Source organism: Streptopelia decaocto (assembly GCF_964273445.1).
Source record: "Streptopelia decaocto genome assembly, chromosome: 1".
In the NCBI taxonomy this organism is placed as follows: domain Eukaryota; kingdom Metazoa; phylum Chordata; class Aves; order Columbiformes; family Columbidae; genus Streptopelia; species Streptopelia decaocto.
This window is the reverse complement of record NC_138663.1, coordinates 14651842-14670903: the sequence shown is the minus strand read 5'-3', so window position 1 is coordinate 14670903 and position 19062 is coordinate 14651842. Positions and strand designations below refer to the sequence as shown.

The 19062-nt window shown below is 43.1% G+C and overlaps 1 protein-coding gene across 1 annotated transcript in view; it reads right to left on the bottom strand.

The window, feature by feature from the left end:
- Positions 1–19062, bottom strand: part of LHFPL3 (LHFPL tetraspan subfamily member 3) — a gene marked incomplete at its 5' end in the record, with an annotated part of 243615 nt that overhangs the window by 179231 nt on the left and 45322 nt on the right. The gene's annotated exons all lie outside the window — the stretch shown is intronic.

Here is a 19062-nt window from a genome sequence, read left to right as displayed (position 1 = left end):
CTAATTTAAAAGCTAGTAAGCAAGATTAAGTATTCACAGCAGTAAACTGTAATTCTTAAGTCATTAGGGAATAGTTAGTGCTCAATACAAATGCTAATGTAGTTTAAACTTGATATAACCTTTCTAGATTTAAGTCACGAGCAAATAGAATGTTAATAAAAGCTTCTGGACTGTACCCTGAATTCTTCTTGCATTAGTAAGCTTGCTATTACAGAATGAACACAAACCAAAACCTATTTTTCTCAAAAAATAGAGTTTCCAGTATAGCAAATAACAGTAAGGGGAAAAAAAGTTAAAATGAGAAATCCTCATTTATATGAACTATGAATGCAAACTGACACTGTACTCCCGAACCAAAAAAAAAAAAAAAAAAGGCAGGGAAATAATATTAAATACCGTACATAGAATGAGAAATCCACAATTATGTAAAGTTAACACATCACTCCATCAGTGACACTTCCTTATCAGACTTGTAACCATTTGTAGCAGCCTCTAATCTCAAAATCCTGACCACCCCATCGCATACACAAGCTTCACATGTTTAATGTTTCCTGGCCTTCTTTTGTTTTGTTTTTTAAGGCAGAGTGACAAAAAGTACCCATATGGAGAACAAATCCCACAGTAGCAAATATCACATGTGGTTTGGCAAGCAAACTTGTTTTGAGATGAGTGGCACCTTCAGGGGCAGCTGTAGTGGACACTGCCAATGACCTGTGGTTAGGGAAACCCATCTATCTCTACATCTGCTCATCTTCTTGTAAAATTAGCCCACATTTCAGTTATGTCAAAATGTGCGATGTTTTACGATATAAAATGTCCATGAATCTACAAGCGAACCAAACTGCAGACCCTGCCCTCTCCATTTTACTGCTGGATGCGCTGTGCGCAATGGTCCTGGCCTGCAGCCCACCTTGTCCCCAGAGCAGCTGTCCCTGGAGTAGGGGTGGGTTTGGTGGGTCCCGCCAGCGAGCTGTCAGCCGAGGACATGCTTGCCAAGCTGTCCTGGGAATGAGACCAAAGCAGACCCGAGGAACACGTTCTCCAGGAACCAATTTTTTCTCCTTTTTTTGGGTGTAAGCAGGAGGACCTTGTGCTCATTTTGGTGCCATCAGCTGCAAAGACTGTTCCTGGTGGCAGCATGGCCTTCTCTCCAGTGGAGCCCAGGCCAGCTGGCAGCGATGCCATGCAAAAGCCAGCCAAGAGTTGAGCAGCAAACTCTTGTCTGAAAATGATGCTAGCACTCCTTCCCCCAGTGCCAGCTGAAGAGCGAAAGGGTGTTGTCTAGTCGGGGAAGGAGAGTGTTCACAGAAGGACCCCGATATGACAACACTGATGCTGGACACTCACTTTCTAGGTATTTTGTTACTTCTGAGTGGAAAAGGTTGGGTGTTTTAAACCCAAAGCATCCCATGCCCCATCTCCTTATTCACAGCAGTGACCTCCACATGACGGGCCAAGGGCTCTGAAGAGCATCTCCCAGTTACCCCAGACTGTCCTCTCCCCAGTTCCCTGGCAGAGCTCACGCACAATCACCCTGATCTCCACAGCCCCTGTCTATGGAAACATGTCCGTGCTGACATTCAATTACTTAAGTGTAGAAACAATTTTGCCTTGTTAATTGAAAACCACTATAGCTTTTAACGTGCTCTTTGAATGAAAAAATTTTAAACTATAGAAGCGGGGGCTCCAACATAAAAATACTGATTTATATTCACACAGTCTGCCTCCTCCTCGTCATATTATGAATATAACCCCCAAAATTCAGGATACTTTGTTTGCGTTGGTGAACAGATACAGACTTGCATTTCTGATATATTTTATGATAACTATACAGGTGTAATTTATCCTGCAGGCCCAGCAAAAAAACATCTCAGATACTTCGAACAAGTATTACTCATTCACCAAAAAAAAAATGCAAACAAACACCCAAACAAACAAACAAAAACACAAAACCCCCCAGAACAAAACAAAAAAATGAAACCAAAAGGAAACCAAATCAAAACAACAACAAAAATACAAGACCAAAAAAAGCAACAACAAAAAACCTCAACCAGCCACAACATGGAGTCGGAGTCCCAAGGAACAGACATGGGTCAGTAAAGTGGAGTCATGAGCATCCTTATTTGAGAGGCTGGTGCATGGGGAGGCACTGGCTCTGCAAGACATGGATAGCTGCAGTGGAGAAGAAATGGTCAGTTCGGTGGGAGGATAGAAGTAAGGGGGATGGCATGACAGGATCAATACATTCTCCCTCCACCTCCCACAGTGAATTGCCTGCAGTGCTACAGAAAACCATCGAGATCAATTTCTTGAGTTCTGCATTGACTGCTGAAATCTGGGAAGGCAAGCTGAGTTTTTGCTCATCAGATCCAGTAATGTAATTAACAGAGCAATGGAGAAAATAAGAATAAATCCTAAAAAATAAAATTGCATCCTATCTATATAAAATTTTGAATTAACAAATTGTTACTAAATTGACATGCAGTTATTATTGCAGCAGCACTCCTAGGGCTCCAGTCTGCCAAGGAAGCATTGGCTGGGGTATGAGGGAAGAGAGAGACGAAGGGTTGTCTTCATTATCAATTAGCTGAATATGGAGTTTATGCAACCGTGGCAAATGCTTTGAGCAAAATCATTCTGCCAGTCAATACTCTACTGGCTAAGTATGAGCAATCATTTGTGGACATAATTTCTTAGATATATTTTCTTAATTCTACAGATGACGACAGTTTTTATTGTCATAACGGGAAACCTGTTACTGCAGCATGCACTGAGCAGCACAACTAACCATCAGGAAGGAGCCAGGATTCCCCCGTGAGGAAGCGCTTTCCCCTAAAATGAGCCATTTAATTGCACTCACACCTGTGAAAAATACATTAGTGTGGTTTCCTTTGGTGGCATTTGTTAGTATAATTCCGAGACGTTTGTGTGAAAACAGTACTCCATTTCACTGCTTCTTGTTCAACAAAGATATTTGATTAGCAAGAACTATGTTGCTCTTGTGAACCTTAAAGGTGTATTTGGAATTAGGACCTTTTTTATTAGTATGCATTAAAATCTGTTATTGATCTCCTAGAGGTGCTAATATAAGTGTCTTTTGTAACACAAAACCAAATTAGATTCTGATCAGGTTCAAAGTGTTCAATCAAGGACTACCTAGCAGCATTTTTAAATGAAATGCAGTTTGTGTTTGGCATTTCAGATCAGCTATCTGATTGAAAGTCAGGAAGAATTCCCAGCAATGTAGCATCTCTCCTCCTTCACTGGGCACCTAAAATGCATCTAGCATTCAGGTGCTGCATAATGTTGACATATTGTTTTGTTCAGTCCAGAGCACTTTGACATTTAATGTATACCACGATGGCTAACTTAAAAGAGACGGTACATTAGCTTAAAAAGCATTTGCTAAACATTTTAAACCTAACTTCTTTATGACTAAAGACTGCCATGTTCATTAACAGAATGAAAATGTGTAATGTATCACTTCTTCCACTGATCATATTATGATAACACTAGTCTTCATAGAGAAGCAATAAAACAGGTGAAGATACAGTACAGTGACCTTTTGAGACCTCTGATAAGCACAGGGGCAAGGGGCCCTGCGAGATGGGCTCCATCCTGAAAGGCTTATAGTTTGTACTTGAAAAGAGATGCATAAGGCAGGTGTAGTATTTCTATCCTAGCCACAATGCCATTACCAAAGAGGGATATTTTTACCTCATTTAACTCCATACCACTCTAGGTACCCATACTGTCCATGGAGAGAAATACACTTTGAGGATTCAGTTCATCAGATCTCCCTTTGCAGAAAACCTTCTTCTTTAGTAGAAAACCCAAAGCCAGTAACTTTCGCCAACCCTAACAGCCAGACATCCTGTCCATCCAGAGGTGCATAACACACCGTGCACAAGCATGCAAGGCGAGGGAAGCATCATACTCCGTCAGCACAGGCTTTGCTCATGCATGTGTCGCTCACCCCAGATGTATACACGGGTCTCATTTGTGCTGCTAGAAATCAATAGGTTCACTCTGGGGTGAAAACCAGAGCCCATTGACACTGGGACTGTTGTACATGAAACCATACTGAGGCAGCAGAGACCAGAATCCAGCCCTTTGGGATGTGCTTTGCTTCATCTAAACTGCTGTGATTTTAAGCAATTCATCTTTGCAAGGGATCTACTTACAGAACGGCACAAAGCCTCCAGGTTCAACACTGGAACTCTGATGGGCAGCTGCTGCATGCAGAGATTACTGCAAACAAATCATGGTCTCAGTGGTTTAGCCTGTTTACTCAGATTTAGCCTACCTCAATTAAAAAAAAAAAGCCTATGTGGTAATACAGGTAAGATATAAATTTAGATAATATGTCATATGAAAATACCTCCTGGTCAAGGAAAAACTGAAGTCCCAGCACACCAGGTCCCCACCTCCAGAGCCAGCGGATACCTGCAGGGACACCTCCTGCTCTGCAGGGTGCAGCCTCTGACTCAGCGGCTGGACTGAGGCTACTCATTCTAAACAGGTTCTTACCCATCCAGACACTTTGTGGTGCCAGACTTGGCTCAGATTTTACCACCCTTTTTCATTAAGTGGCAATTAAAGGTGTGGGTTTGTAAGTGACATTAAACTCAGCATACCTCTGCTCAGAGTGCTGCATTTTGCCCATTTTCTAAGGTCTTCCAGAGTATTTCTGCTACCTCCTGCCGCTGCTAGCTTCCTAACTACACCACAAAGCTCCTAAGAAAATGACATGAGCTCTCTGGCTGATTCACTAGCATTCACTCAAATTATGATTACTGGCAAATAATTCACATTGTGTCTATGAAGTTCATCTCTTGCTGCCCGCTAGGCTTAATGGCTATCTAATGCCTGTCTTCCTCCAGTTCCCTGACAGGTAACAGCTGGCCTGGGGGGCAGGGGAACACTTGTCTGTCATACAGTCCAGAGCATCTTTCCCCACTCCAGCCTCGCAGAGATGTGGCTGCGGGAGCGCTCAGCCTGCACGGAGCAAGCCCACGGGCAGACAGACCGGGTGATTCGGGTGCTGCTGCAGGTGGAGAACTGTGACTCAGAAGCTGAAAGAGAAGGAAAGGTGTGTCATGTGCTGGCTGTTACTGTGGCCATGTCATAGAATCATAGAATCATAGAATCATTTTGGTTGGAAGAGACCCTTAAGATCATTGAGTCCAACCACAGCCTAACTCTAGCACTAAACCATGTGCCTAAGCACCACATCTACACATCTTTTAAACATCTCCAGGGATGGTAACTCAACCATTTCCATGGACAGCCTGTTCCAATGTTTGACAAGCCTTTCTGTGAAAAAATTCTTCCTAGCATCCAATCTGAACCTTCCCTGGCTCAACTTGAGGCCATTTCCTCTCATCCTGTTATGTCAGCTCACCCCAGGTTAGTGAAGTGCAAAGGAGGAAAACGGAAGTGAATACAGGTCCCTAACTGGTGCATAGCCTTTCTGCCCTGTTGCCCTCTATTTTAACATGTGCAGAAGTCAAAAAATCGTCACTGTAACTGCCTCATCAACACCAACAATGCATTATCTACATTAATCCTCTTTTGTCATTACCTTTTTCAAATGCTCCAGGACGATGGGAAAACTAAAGGACCGTGATTGCTGCAAGCTCCACTGAAAAGTCTAAGCATTAAAAGGTTTTCCTTACAGGTCAAATCCTTTGCCCCTACCACACTGAACGCAGGTTGTGGGGGTCAGCACGCTGCCAGCAGACCCTGAGTCCAGCGGGTGTGAGGGAAACAAACCTTTTCTCCAAGGTCAAATCGCCCTGCCTGAGCACCACATGAGACAGCATTCAGCCTTGCTGGAGAGGGACAGGGCAGCATGCCGGGCACCAGCCTTTCGGCTGATGAAAACGCATCAGGATGAGGCCTCTCTAGCAGCTGAAGGTCACCAGTCACTAAATGCAAGACAACGCAGCTGGATGACTCGTGCATGCCCTTGTGTCCATGCAGGAATGGCCAGGGCTGGAGTTTGGAGTACAGGAGTGAAGCAGGGAAAGGAAAACCCTGCATTTCACAGCAGATCACTGAAAGAGGCTTGTTCCAAGCCTAATCAAACTATTATTTTCAAATAATGAAGTTAAGATGTACCAATTTAATTTGCATTTTTTATTAACTAAAAATCAGCTATTCGCCACCTGGTAATAGCATTCATTACTGCACAAAAGCACGTTGCTTACCATGTCACGCTGGGAGCACTCTACACATGTAAGTAGAAGTCTAAGCTCAGCCTTAAGCTAACTTCATTGAAACCAGCTACTCCAGGACTGAGCTTTACTCAGTTAGAGACTTAGGTCCTAACTTCTGAGGATGGCATCAGTCCTAGGTAATATATGGTGCCCACACAAAAACTAAGAAAATAAATTCTGTCTTAATTTACTACAGCAGCACCCTAACCTGCCTCCAAATGGAAACTGCAGGTTGCTCAAGTTTTGGCATTTGAATATTTTCAATTAGTTGACACACTAGTAATTTGCTTGGTATCATCCTAAATAATAATAGATATTGTGAGTGAATTAATTTGGCAAGCAGCCAACGACTAATTAGGAAAAAGTTAATTATGTACTTGTCATGAAATGCGCTCTATTTATGGCAAAATGTGTTGACTTTAAGTCAATCTTGATATCTACATTGAATTCAAAGTTACCACACAATGTAAGTATTTACGCTAAGGACAAGTTATCTGCAGGGGGAAACAGAAGAGGGAAGGAGGTGCCTGCAAACCCTGGCTTTGGGTGGATGGGTTGGGGTGCAGCATCCCATCGCCTCCTCCCGAATCCCTTTGCAGACAGCCCACACGGCAGAGAGCAGCAGAGCAGGGTCCTCACCAGACACTGCCACAAACCAGAGAGCAGCATCTGAACAGATGCAGATAAATTCCAGCAGAAGCCAGTTGTGCCATCACAATGAAACCTGAGGGCAAACCACTGGGTTACCTGGGGTTTCCCTCAAAGATTCATTTTGGGAATCAATCTCAGTAAAGACTGTAACCAGAAGCAAGAGGGCAGTCATAATTTGCTGGTGACACCTAGTTAGGAGGAGTTCTGTCAATTGAGAAGAGAACTGGGATTGCACACAGTAATAACTGGGTGGCCTTGAGGTCTGAACTAATAGAAATGGATGGAAATCAATTGTGCAAAGTGCAAGGTCATACAGCTGGGGACTAATAATGAGCATTTCTGGTCTAAGCAGAGAGCTCATCATCTGGAAATGGTAGAGGACAGACACCTCAATGTTTAGACAGACACTTCCAGATACCCAGAAGCACTGTCTGATCACAGAATCACTGCAAAACACCAACATAAGGCAGATATGACAAAAACATTCCCAGAACATATCAGAAATATTGCCACAGAGATGGGAAGCATTAATAGCATTGCAGAAAGAAATTGTGAGACCTCCCCCACAATCTTGTGTATGAAAATACAGCATGCTGACATGTTTAAGAAAGATGATCTCAGAGTGGAACAAGAACAGAGATGGGGTATTTATGATGCTATGGAAGAGTAAGTGTTTGGCTTACAAGAAGAGACTAAAAAAACACAGCTTGTTTGGATAGCAAGGGGCAGTAGAGAGTAGATTATGATTATTTAGTATAAATACAGCAGTGGGGTAAAAATTTCATATTTATTATAAGGGAGGAAATATAGATGGCACTTGTAATTGACATGCAAACTGAGCAGTGAGGTCACTAAGCGAACTGCTTCTTAAGAAGATGGTACAGATATGGAAGAAGTTGTAGGAGTCAAGTGCCAGCAACCGGGGCGGCTGGAGGCCCCTTTGGAGCATCTTTTGGTGCCTGAGCTCCACTGTGGGCTGGAGCAGAAAGCCCTGATGTGCAGCAGGACTTGTCCTACATGACCTCTTGCAGATGTTACTCGGACCTAAAAATATCTGTGATTATGACTCCATGCAAAGAAGTTGTTTTGCAGTTTGCTTGTTTGTTTGTTTCCCTGAAGGAGCAGAAACCCCAGCTTCCTGATGAAAGAAATTAATCGAATTTAGCCATTTTATCCAATTTAGTAATTTCTTCCCTACAGCAAATGCAGCAAATTAGCTGGTCCCACCTCACACCCAGGTGACCTAAGTAGACCAAAATACCATTAATTTACATAGAGAAAGGATTATTTAGCAACCATGGTATCGCGGAACAGAGGGTATCCGAACATCATAGGGACAGCAAAACTTTAGCTCACATCATCAACTTTTATTCTAATTTTGTAACCCTGTAAATTCTCCACTGTCTGTAACTAGGCAATATCCCACAGTAACAGAGACAAATAGCTTTCTTTGAAATTTTCCAACCTTGGTACCAGAAAAGTGTAACTTATAGACTATTATTATTATGGTCTTTTTTTTTTCTACACAGTTATGTGAAACAAACTTTTCAGTTTTAACTTCAACGTATATCGGATACATGTCTTCCTGTCCATATTGCCTCCAGAATGAGAACTAAAATAACATAATAGGCATTAAATCATCAAATAAAAAAAAATGCATCAGCATCTTGTGTTGTTATGATAGGTACTATACAGTACAATTTACAGGGTAATAGGTCTATTCATCATCGGCACATCATTCATTCCAGTTTCTCTGCTCAGATGATGCAAGGCAGGAATTTGATGGACTACTTGTCCTTGCTTTCATTAAGAATAAAACACGACTTGAAAATAAGAAACTTTGCCTGCTGTTCCCCATCTCTGGAATACCATTCTTGTGTTACCAGCATCGATCAGAAGTATTAAATACGCTGATCATGAAATCAAACATTGCACCCAAACCCCATATTTTTCTAAATGCACTGTATCAAACTGGGATAAGGATCACACAGACGCCCATCTATCTCTGCATTTCTGAACTACCCTGCTTCAGCAGGGTGATAATCATGGGGTTAATAGAAGATTTGGTGCACCTGGATTCAGCTCCCTGCTACAGCCTGATCATCCCATACGACCTTAGAGAGATCTCTTAGGCTAAAGAAAATCATGTGCTTAAATATCTTCAGCAGCCTACTTTTAGTCTATGAGAGACTTCTAGTCTACTATGTCTTTCTGGCTATGTCTACACAGAGCCTGCCCTGCTCTGTTCTTCACCAACTGGGGATGAAGATGAATAAGGATTGTGAGGCACTTGGATATTATGGAAATGAGGCTATAGAAAATCTTTTGGCAATAATTTTTAGTGCAGTGGCAAATCCATACCCTGCTCTGTGACATGAAGGGTTGGCCTTTGCGTGACTCTCACCATGAGGAAAAGCTCGTCTTCAATGTGCTCCAGCAGAGATTTTGTTCTCACCTATTTTTTCCAGTGGCCTCTTTTAATTACAATGCACAAGATAACTGAGGCTGAAGGGATCCCCAAGAAGAGAATAACCTTCAGACAACAGTCTTTTTTTATTAACATCTTGTTCAGTTGCTCTCATTCCAACAGTAGATGGGTTAAAGGCAGCAGAAGTGCACGGGTGTGAGGTGTTCTCTTCACCCAGCCAGCTAACTGAACACAAGAACATGTTGTACCCACGGCTAGAGAAAACTCTGAGCAGGTATGAGAACCAAAATCCTGCTGAGCCCCACGCTGCTCACCTCTGCGTGTCAGCCAGAGCACCAGACAGCCCCACGGTAACCTGCTGACTCCAGACCCTGCATTTCTGTGCCCATCATTGCCATATTTCCATCCTTCCCAGTGTTTCCTGAAAAATCACAACTCATAAGCACTGTAATGCGCTAGTGCCTTCATGGTGGTACACGCATAGGTTTCTCTGGCTTGGTCACTAGACCAGCAGCACAAACAGAAATGCCTTTTCTGGCTGAAGAAGCCCAGAAGTGCCCATGGTCACTGCAGGTATGGGCTGTGGGACCTAGGACTGCAGCACGATACCCAGACGGCACAGCATCCAATGCGCAATTCTGTCCTGAAATATAATTTGAAATTTTCATTTCATGGTCTGTGGCATTTCAAGTTTTTCTTTCCATTTTAAATCTGCTTATTTCACAAAGTACAAAAGCAAACTTCCTTTCATAATCCTGCCGCTCCCACTGCAACCTGAGAATGGAGCTGAACCCTCTCTCCCATGAACCACCCTTTACAGCATTGTAAGGGGCAATGAGAGCTTCCTCCCCTCTGCCTCTCTTGGATATTTGGCTTTCAGGGCACTATGGGCTCCCTTTGTATCTACAGCACAGTCTCAACTGGTACTAAATACGTTTGAGAGGGCACGTCTGCCACATCGAACCACCGGTTACTCTGAGAACACCCCATGGCTCTGACCTCTCTTTTCGTCCAGGTAAATAGACCCACTCCTTTCTCTTGAAACAATAAATAACTCACCTGTTGTGAAAGAAATGTCACTGCCATAGTCCACACTGGAAAACATCATGGTCATCCTGACTACATTAGGGAGCATCCACACTCCTGCTGATGCTGCTTTAGAGGTGCTCGTGTTGCACACCTCTCCTTCCAAAACCTTTCCAGCAAATGTTTGTTAAAACTGGCATATATGATTGTCAGCGAGAATCCAAATTTTTAAAGCTATTTTCCAGGACAATTTGTACTCTTCCAGTACAGTGACTACAAGGCAAGAGAGGCTTCATGAGTTGTAGCTCCTGTTATGGCATGATCTTCCCAAAGCTGTGAGACAGAGCAGTTGCTGCAAATCATCAGTACTTCCAGCACTCACCATGATACAGGCACCTGATGTCAGTGCTGTCCCGTGTAGGTAAACAAGGGCAGAATGAAATGCTGTGGTTGTTTCTATGATCCCCGACAGCCGAGTGGGTTCCTGATGGAGGGAGCGGCACCCACACATCTTGGCTTTGCTTCAGGCTGGGACTGGCACACGCTGACAGGAGCTAGAGGACTGGACAGTGGAACTGAGGACTGGACTGCAGGTACGGCTGATAAGGATAGACAGGAGCATCGCCCTGTGCAAACAGGGTGTCCTCATGAGAACATGGTACCTGTGGGTGCACTCTCCCACCACCCGCTGTCCCTCCGGCACCCCCTTTTCCCCTCACCACCAGCAGTGTGACGGCACAAGCCGGCTGGACAACGGCAAATTAGCTCCACGCTGCGGTCTGATGAGAAATCTCGAACCACCAGATACATAATCCACAGTTTTCAAAAGATATGCCCAAATAAGTGTTTATTTGATGAACACTGCTGAAGAGCATTTTGCACTCTCAGCTAAATAGTAGTACTTGTTTACAAACCACACTAATTATGAAGCCATCATATTCACTGTTTTATGAGCTCGCCAGTGAACGAGACAGACCTGCTGCAAGATTAAAAATCAGAATTTGGCCATAAACCACCACTAATCTTTGACACCATCTCTACATATTCAGAACCATATCAGTGGAACACAGAAGGAGAACTGCGAGAGGATGGACTGATAATTATTTCTCCTTAATTAGGATTTGATCTTTCGTACATTAGGGGGATGAAAACAAGCCCAGATACACACACTCCTATTCATTCGGTAATTCTAAATGACATGGAATTAAAAGCAGAGCAGCGAAGCTCTCACTCAATATGCACACACAATTCCCATTAAGGATAATGGTTATTTTGCTGTGACCAGCGTGTGTTTTGAATGTTTAATTTCCACCACAGGTTTGAATTAGATCTATTGGCAGCAAGACTTAAACACTAAGAAGGAGGAAGGTGAACTGGAGGTTAAAAAAAAATACTAATTGCCTATGTGATGTTTTCTAGAACTGCAACATCTATGCCCATCTCCCATAAAACAATGTTAATAAAGCAGACTTTGGCCCTTCATTACTTTTACACGTAGCTTAAGTGTGGCGATGGCTGGCACTGTGAGCAGTAGCAAAGGGAGGAACCAGACCCATGTGCCACGCTCTTATCAACACAAAATGCCACACCGAGGTGCACAGCTCCGTGCTTGAGGTTCCATCGTGACATGAAGCTGGTGTGCAGTGCCACCAGCCCGAGGATGTTCGAGGACTCTGGTCATGAAGCTGTATCTCTCCATCCCTTTCTCCTCCAACACACAACCCTCCCCCAGTGCAGCCCATAGAGAACACGTGAAGCCTCCGACTTGTAATGGCAAGTACAGAAATAAAAGAGAGTTTCTAAACAAATTAAAGCAAACTGCATGCAGGGTTATTTACTGCCAGGATGTGGAGGGAAGAATGACTCGCCTGCAAGTCTTCTCCTTTCCATGCCCTTTGAGGGCTGAGGAGCTGAAGTTTGGTAACAGCCACTGGAGCACAGAGGTTTTTCTTTGCTGGAAAGACAAGGTTTGCAACAGAAATTCCTCCCTCACATGACGATTGACAATAGTTATCCAAATGACAGACTCAGTTCTTCTTAATGCTACCAGGACTAATCATATCAGGCTTCTTGCTGTCATGAACCAAACCAAACGTAGACAGATGCTGCGGGAAGTGCCTGCGATCACATGTCCCACCCAGGTGAACTGGGGTTCACAGGGGATGCTGGGGCCCCACAGCACAGTGGGGCAGCTCCAGAGACACCCACTGCCCCACTGCTCTCACCAAAAAACCAAAATACCCTGGTGTCATCTGCCTTGCCAGATGTTTCTACAGGGTCATGCTGCAGCTAAAACAACGAGTCTGTGATTTCCTGAGCCCAGCCATTGGGAAAAGCTGGAGACTTCCAAAAAGAAAAAAATCTCTATAATAAAAGCTCTGAAGTCAACACAAGTACACGAAAGAGGAGTGATCCTGCTGGGAGGCATCTGTAATTCACTTTGATGGCTGAACATAAGACACTACTTGGGCAATGGTGTCCCTGAATTTTAAACAGTATTTTCTGGTACACACATCTGTTTTCTCTGATGGACTCTTGTTAGTTTTGATACAATATGCAAACTCACAGTGAAATCCTGCTCCGCATCCTTGTGCAGCACATCCACCTGAACTTTACCCATTGAGAAAAACTAACAGGATTTTACCCTCTGGCCAAACACCTCCAAATGTTTAAAACTACAAATGCTGACTTCCTCGATTCTATACCAAAAGTAAAAAAAAATAAAAATCACTAAAACCCAAAAATTTATCAGTAAAACTAAAGAAAACTCCAGACAGCATGAGCAGGAAAAATAAACCTTTTCAAGCTAAGGTGATCACTGTTTAAATAAACAGTGAATAAAGTTGACAAACCAGGCCAGTTCATTCACCCCTTGGGCATCCTGGAAGGTTTGTCCAAAAAGAGAGAGAGTAAAGCTAAAAGAAACAAAGGAAAAAACAAGACAAAAAAGCATTTCAGTAGAGCAAATGACAGGTATATATAGAAAAAAAAAAAGGGAGAGTCCTGGTTGCAATTGACTTTATCCTGCCTTGAAGTCAAGCTGGGCACCTCCTCCCAGCCCGCCAGCACCCCCAGGGCAGATTCAGCAGGATACGCAGACAGGCAGGCTGGGGATGGGGATGTCCGCCCAAATGAGTGCTGCCCCAGCACAGAGCCCTGCACCCCTCACTCCCCTGCACAGCCCCCTGACACCGCCTGGCTGAAAGATCCCCAGCTGGGATCCCTTGGATCCACCTATTCATGTGCATCAGCAGCACTCGGGGTCGTCGCTCAAGTGACAGTCTGAACCGTGCCTGAGAAGTGTCACCCTGCACTGGGTGAAGGGATGGCAGCAGCAATAGGAGGTTCTGTAATTTCTCATGTGTGCATCCTATCGCAAGTACACATCACAGTGTTCACTCCAACAGTCATAATGTAGCACATTCCACCTGTGCACTGACAAAAACAAGAGGGAACAGCACCTGCCACTTGCTTCTGATTGCAAACCCCATCTCTTGTGGTGCTGGGGTGCAGCCCTGGCCAGCTCAGCACCCGTGGGGTGTCTGTCTGCTCCGCAGGGGTGCTGGGGGTGCACCCGTGGGGCAATTAAGCTTAATTGCCCCACGGGTGCACCCCCAGCACCCCTGCGGAGCAGACAAATCACTCAATCTTTGATTTCCTTTTATTAAAACAGAGATCGATCCCTATATCAAACATAATATACTCTGTACATTTATCTGCAACAAACTGAAACTGTGGTTTTCATAAAAATTCCATAGAATTATATGATTACCATAGCCTGAGTCAGCAGAAAGATCTGGTAAGAGAGATCTGACAGGAAAATAGATGAGTGAATTATGCAAAAGACAATTTCTGAAAAAAATCCTTCATACGCTCTGTACATTTTGATAGCTCGACAAATAATTTAAAAGATAAGGAGTTTCCCTCTGCGTTAGAACATTTACGGAGTGAAAGAAATACTTGCTTGACACTCAACAGGAAATCAGGATATGAGGACGACAGCATCATTCACCTCTCCCTTTAGCCCTGGACAAATTCCAGATGTGCAGGACTGACTCCTCCAGCTGTACCAGCCTGTGAGCTGGAGAACAGGGGACACAGGGAATGGCAGTAGAAATTCAGACACAAACCAGATTTCCAGCACTGTTGCACTGGGATCTTAACATAGTATTTTGCTTGAGCACTGACTTAACTTGAAATACAAAGCAAATGCTGTGTTCAGATATAGCAATACAGAACCTGTCATGTCCTCAGCATGTTTCGCTTTATGAATACAAAAGTTAGCACATTTTGTGCTATACGCAAAGAAATGTCAAGTAGGTAACCTAAAACCCCAAATGACATAACCAATAAATCTAATTTAAAGAGGGGTAAGTATAATAACAAACTTTACAGGATTCCAATGTCACCGTGTCTGACCAGCCATGGTAAAGTGCTACTACCTCTGAATTTCAAAACTGAAAGTTAACTATTACGGGCAACAGCATCTAATACCAGGCTGGTACAAAGCCAATTAAGGCATACCATCTGTGCAAATGTCTGTCCCTGAGCATATTTTATTTACAAGATAAAAATAATGAGTATGATGTGAGAAAACCTAAGAAACTATTAGGGATTAAAACTTGGTTTTATATAGGAATGAACACATTAAAATAAAATTATCTAAAAATATACATCTGTCTGTGTTTAGTACAAGGAAAAAGACCAAAATCTCACACTGTAAATCAGCATCCTCATGATAAAGCCTCTTCTTAAGCAAGAAGGATTTTTCAATGTCATGGTTAAGTCATAGATGCTGCAAGTGAACGGCAGTGACACAGGCCAGGAAGTGGCAATAAGCTCCCCCACCACAAAGATAACAACATGTCCTGATAACAAAGATAAGACAATATAAGGTTTTGAGAGGCTTTTTCACCTCTGACTTTGAACAACTCTTTGTTCACACAACAGCTAACACAGGGTGGGGGCATGTTCAAGAGCAGCACAGCAATCTGCTTACATCAACTGTAAGGTCAAGACCAAGGACTGACGTTTTAAAATTACATCTTTTTAGTAAGGATACTATATGGTTTTAGTTACCCAAGAGTAAAAAATACCACTCTTTTTTGCTTTTTAAAGCTCAGTGTCTTTATGAATATTTTCACATTTGTAAGTGCCAGAGCACTGAGGCACATTTATCGTACAGATTATAGTTGATTACAATTAACACTGGTCTGCTCCCACACTTTGGCCAAGTAATTTTGCTTTTTTCTGCTGGGAGATCTCGGTGCAACCACGGAGGAGGGTGCCAGGATGAATCTCTAAGTACGATGTGGCTTGGCAGACTGGTGCACCAGAAATAACCTACTGTTAGCTAAGGAAAACAACAAGCAAATGTGCAACATCAGGGCAGCCACCTCCTCTGCAGCACCTTCCTCCAGGCTCAAACATCCTAAAACTACATGAGAGTGTTACAAAAACACTGCATTAATTGCAGCAGTTAGTATTGTAAAAGGTGGCGCATCCCCAGAAAACCAATTTCCTTTCTGCCATCTGTTTTCCAACTGCTCAGCACCAGTGGAGTGTCAGGTCGCACTGTCCCACTGTGCAGATGTCCTCTGGCAGCGGTGGGGCTTCCAGATACAGTGGCAATAATGGTGTCGCCACAGGTGTTTAAAATGGAAATAGGTAACTATTTTATTGATGTTCCATTTCCTTTGGAAATGAATCAAAACCAAGATAAACCCCTCTATCTGCAAAGGAGAGCGTGCAGAGATAGCAAAAACAGAGAAGATGATGAAGGGAGTGGAGCACCTCCCTTATGAAGAAAGGCTGAGGGAGCTGGGTCTCTTTAGTTTGGAGAAGAGGAGACTGAGGGGGGACCTTATTAATGTTTATGAATATATAAAGGGTGAGTGCCGTAAGGATGGAGCCAGGCTCTTCTCGGTGGCAAACAATGATAGGACAAGGGGTAATGGGATCAAGCTGGAACACAAGAGGTTCCACTTAAATTTGAGAAAAAACTTCTCAGTAAGGGTGACAGACACTGGAACAGGCTGCCCAGGGTGGGTGTGGAGTCTCCTTCTCTGGAGACATTCAAAACCCACCTGGACATGTTCCTGTGTGACCTCACCTAGGCGTTCCTGCTCCAGCAGGGGGATTGGACTAGATGATCTTTTGAGGTCCCTTCCATTCCCAAACATACTGTGAAACTGTGAAACTGTGAAGATGCCCTCACAGGAGTTTGCTTTGGTGCCTATGCCCCATCAGCAGAACAGGCTTCATGTCCCTGCTCATGGGTGGACACAATTCACCAAAGACTCTAAAAAAAACCCCAATTTCCTCCTTTGGCTCTGCTCCAGCCTCACCATCATGCTGTGTCTATTTGTCTTCTAGGAAAAGCAGGCGAGCTGCTCGCTTTGAGCTGACTTTTGCATCTGCCACCCTGGACCGGTGTGGGACCAGCCCAGTACCCCACCAGAGAAACCAGCACGGGCATGCTGAGCTTCGAATCCTACGCAATCCCAGTGGGCGCCCCTGTCAAAGGGCCCCGCTACCAGTGTCCAGCTGACGAGGACACTGCGGCCAGGGGAGCGGGGAGGGAAGAAAGCGGCATCTCTCCTTCAGGATATTGGGTTTGGAAATCCACATCTATGAATCATGAATAAATGTAGCTAAAGCTGCAGTTTTTTACTTCTATCAGAGAGCAAAAAGAGCTTCTAATTTGAGAGACTTTGATATTTGAAAAATGGAATATATAAGCAAGGACTTCTACTAAAGTTTCTCTGTCAGAAAACTTGAGCAATTTTCTAATTTGTTTATATTTTTGATGATTGACTGAGAAAAAAAAGGATTGACAGGCCCAGAGATAAGTGGAGAAAAGCTCAGAAAGTAATAACTTATAAATGCTACTTTCATGCGACATTTCCCCACTTATCAAGTCTCTCATATTTACAAATGAATGAGGTAATGTTCAAACCCTCTGCAATCAGAAAATTTTCCTTATAAGACACATGCTATCTTTCTGCCTGCCTGCAATGTGCCCTGATTGTTAATGTCTATTAATTATTTTTACTTGCTCATCAAACGTGAACTCCACCATATATTTTTATAATCCTCTAAGGATATATCCTGTAAGCAACAACGCTGTATGTTCTCCTTCTTAGTTTTTTCAACATTTTAATTAATCTGCTCCACATGCAACCAAGACTTTTAAAAGAGGTGCTTGTGCCGTTAATGTTGTTCTTCATAAGTGAGGACATAAACTTCCAGACAACTAGAAGAAAACTCCTGTTGTGCCAGTATTTTCAGTAGGCAGTATACAGGCAGCTCAGGTAATTAAAGGTTTGTCAGCTTGACAGTGATCCCAGAGAAAATAATGAAATGGCTGAGGGCAACTTGATTAATAAGGAAATAAAGATGGCTAATATAATTACCACCAATCAACACAGGCTTATAGCAAGCAGATTTTGTCAAAGTAATTTGATTTTTTATGGAGTTTGAAGTTGCTAAAAGCAACCATGATGGTTTAATAGACTTCTTAAAGCTACATGATGTTTGATTCACCTGAATGATGTAAAAATCAACATGACATAAAGGATTAAAGCCTGACTAACTGATCATTCATTAGGGAATTGTTCTTGAACATGTGTTTCCAGTGGGATCCTAAAGCCATTAGTTCTTAGCCCTACTCTTCTTTATGTTTTATCACTGATCTGCAAGAAAAAATATATTAATTACTAATGAAGTTGGCAGACGGGACAAGGACTGGAAGAGTGATTGAATAACGAGGAGACAGAGCCAGCGGTACAGAGGGGACTGGATTGCTTAGGGAACCAGCACGAACAACCAACACCAACAGAACAGATGGAGACCACGCTGTTAACCAAGGGGGCTCTGCTCTTGGGAAAAACAAACCTGAAAAGAGCTGGGGGGTTCTGAGGGGTTTTCAGCTGAACAGGCATTTGAGTAAGATTTCTTCTAAAGGAATAAATGCCATCCCTGTATGTCGAAAAGTTGAAAGGGGCAACAGGCTTTTACCTTAGCATTCAATCCTGCAATACTGCATCCAGCTTTGATGCCCACAGTTCAATACAGATGTTGAGTAGTCAGAAAAGAGCCAAAAGAATTATTTACCTGTTGGAAAACATGGTTCATGTGAAAATGTTCAATGTACCAAGGTGTTCAAGATATTTAAGAACAAAAGGTATGTGGTCACAGCCAAAGATGCACCATGTCAAAGACAAACTGGATTCAGAGGATTCCCCAATCTGGCAAACCGACATGAGAACTGGAAACTGAGTCAGGACCATCCATTCAGATATATGGTGTATACTTTGTACAGGAATGATGACTCAACACTGGAACATGTTTTCAGATCTCTGATAAACATCACATCACTAGAAACATTTCACAGGACTTTTCTCTGAAAGGCATGTCCTACTTCAACCTAAATGCACTCCAGAAAAGCACACGGCCTGTGTTATTCAGGGGTTTAGATAAGCTGCTCTTGGAGCCTGAAAACCTACCACTCTACAAATGTTTCTATTTATCAGGCAAAAATACTAACAGTGATAGCAGTTTCCTTTAAAAAAACACTTCCTTTTTCCTTTTTAAAAAACACTTTTTTCCTTCTGGAAAAGTTTCTTTTTCACCCACTCTCAAAGTTCTAAGACACCAGTTGTAGACAAATTATTCTGAATGGCCTCAAGTCGTGCCAGGGGAGGTTTAGATTGGATATTAGGAAAAAATTCTTCC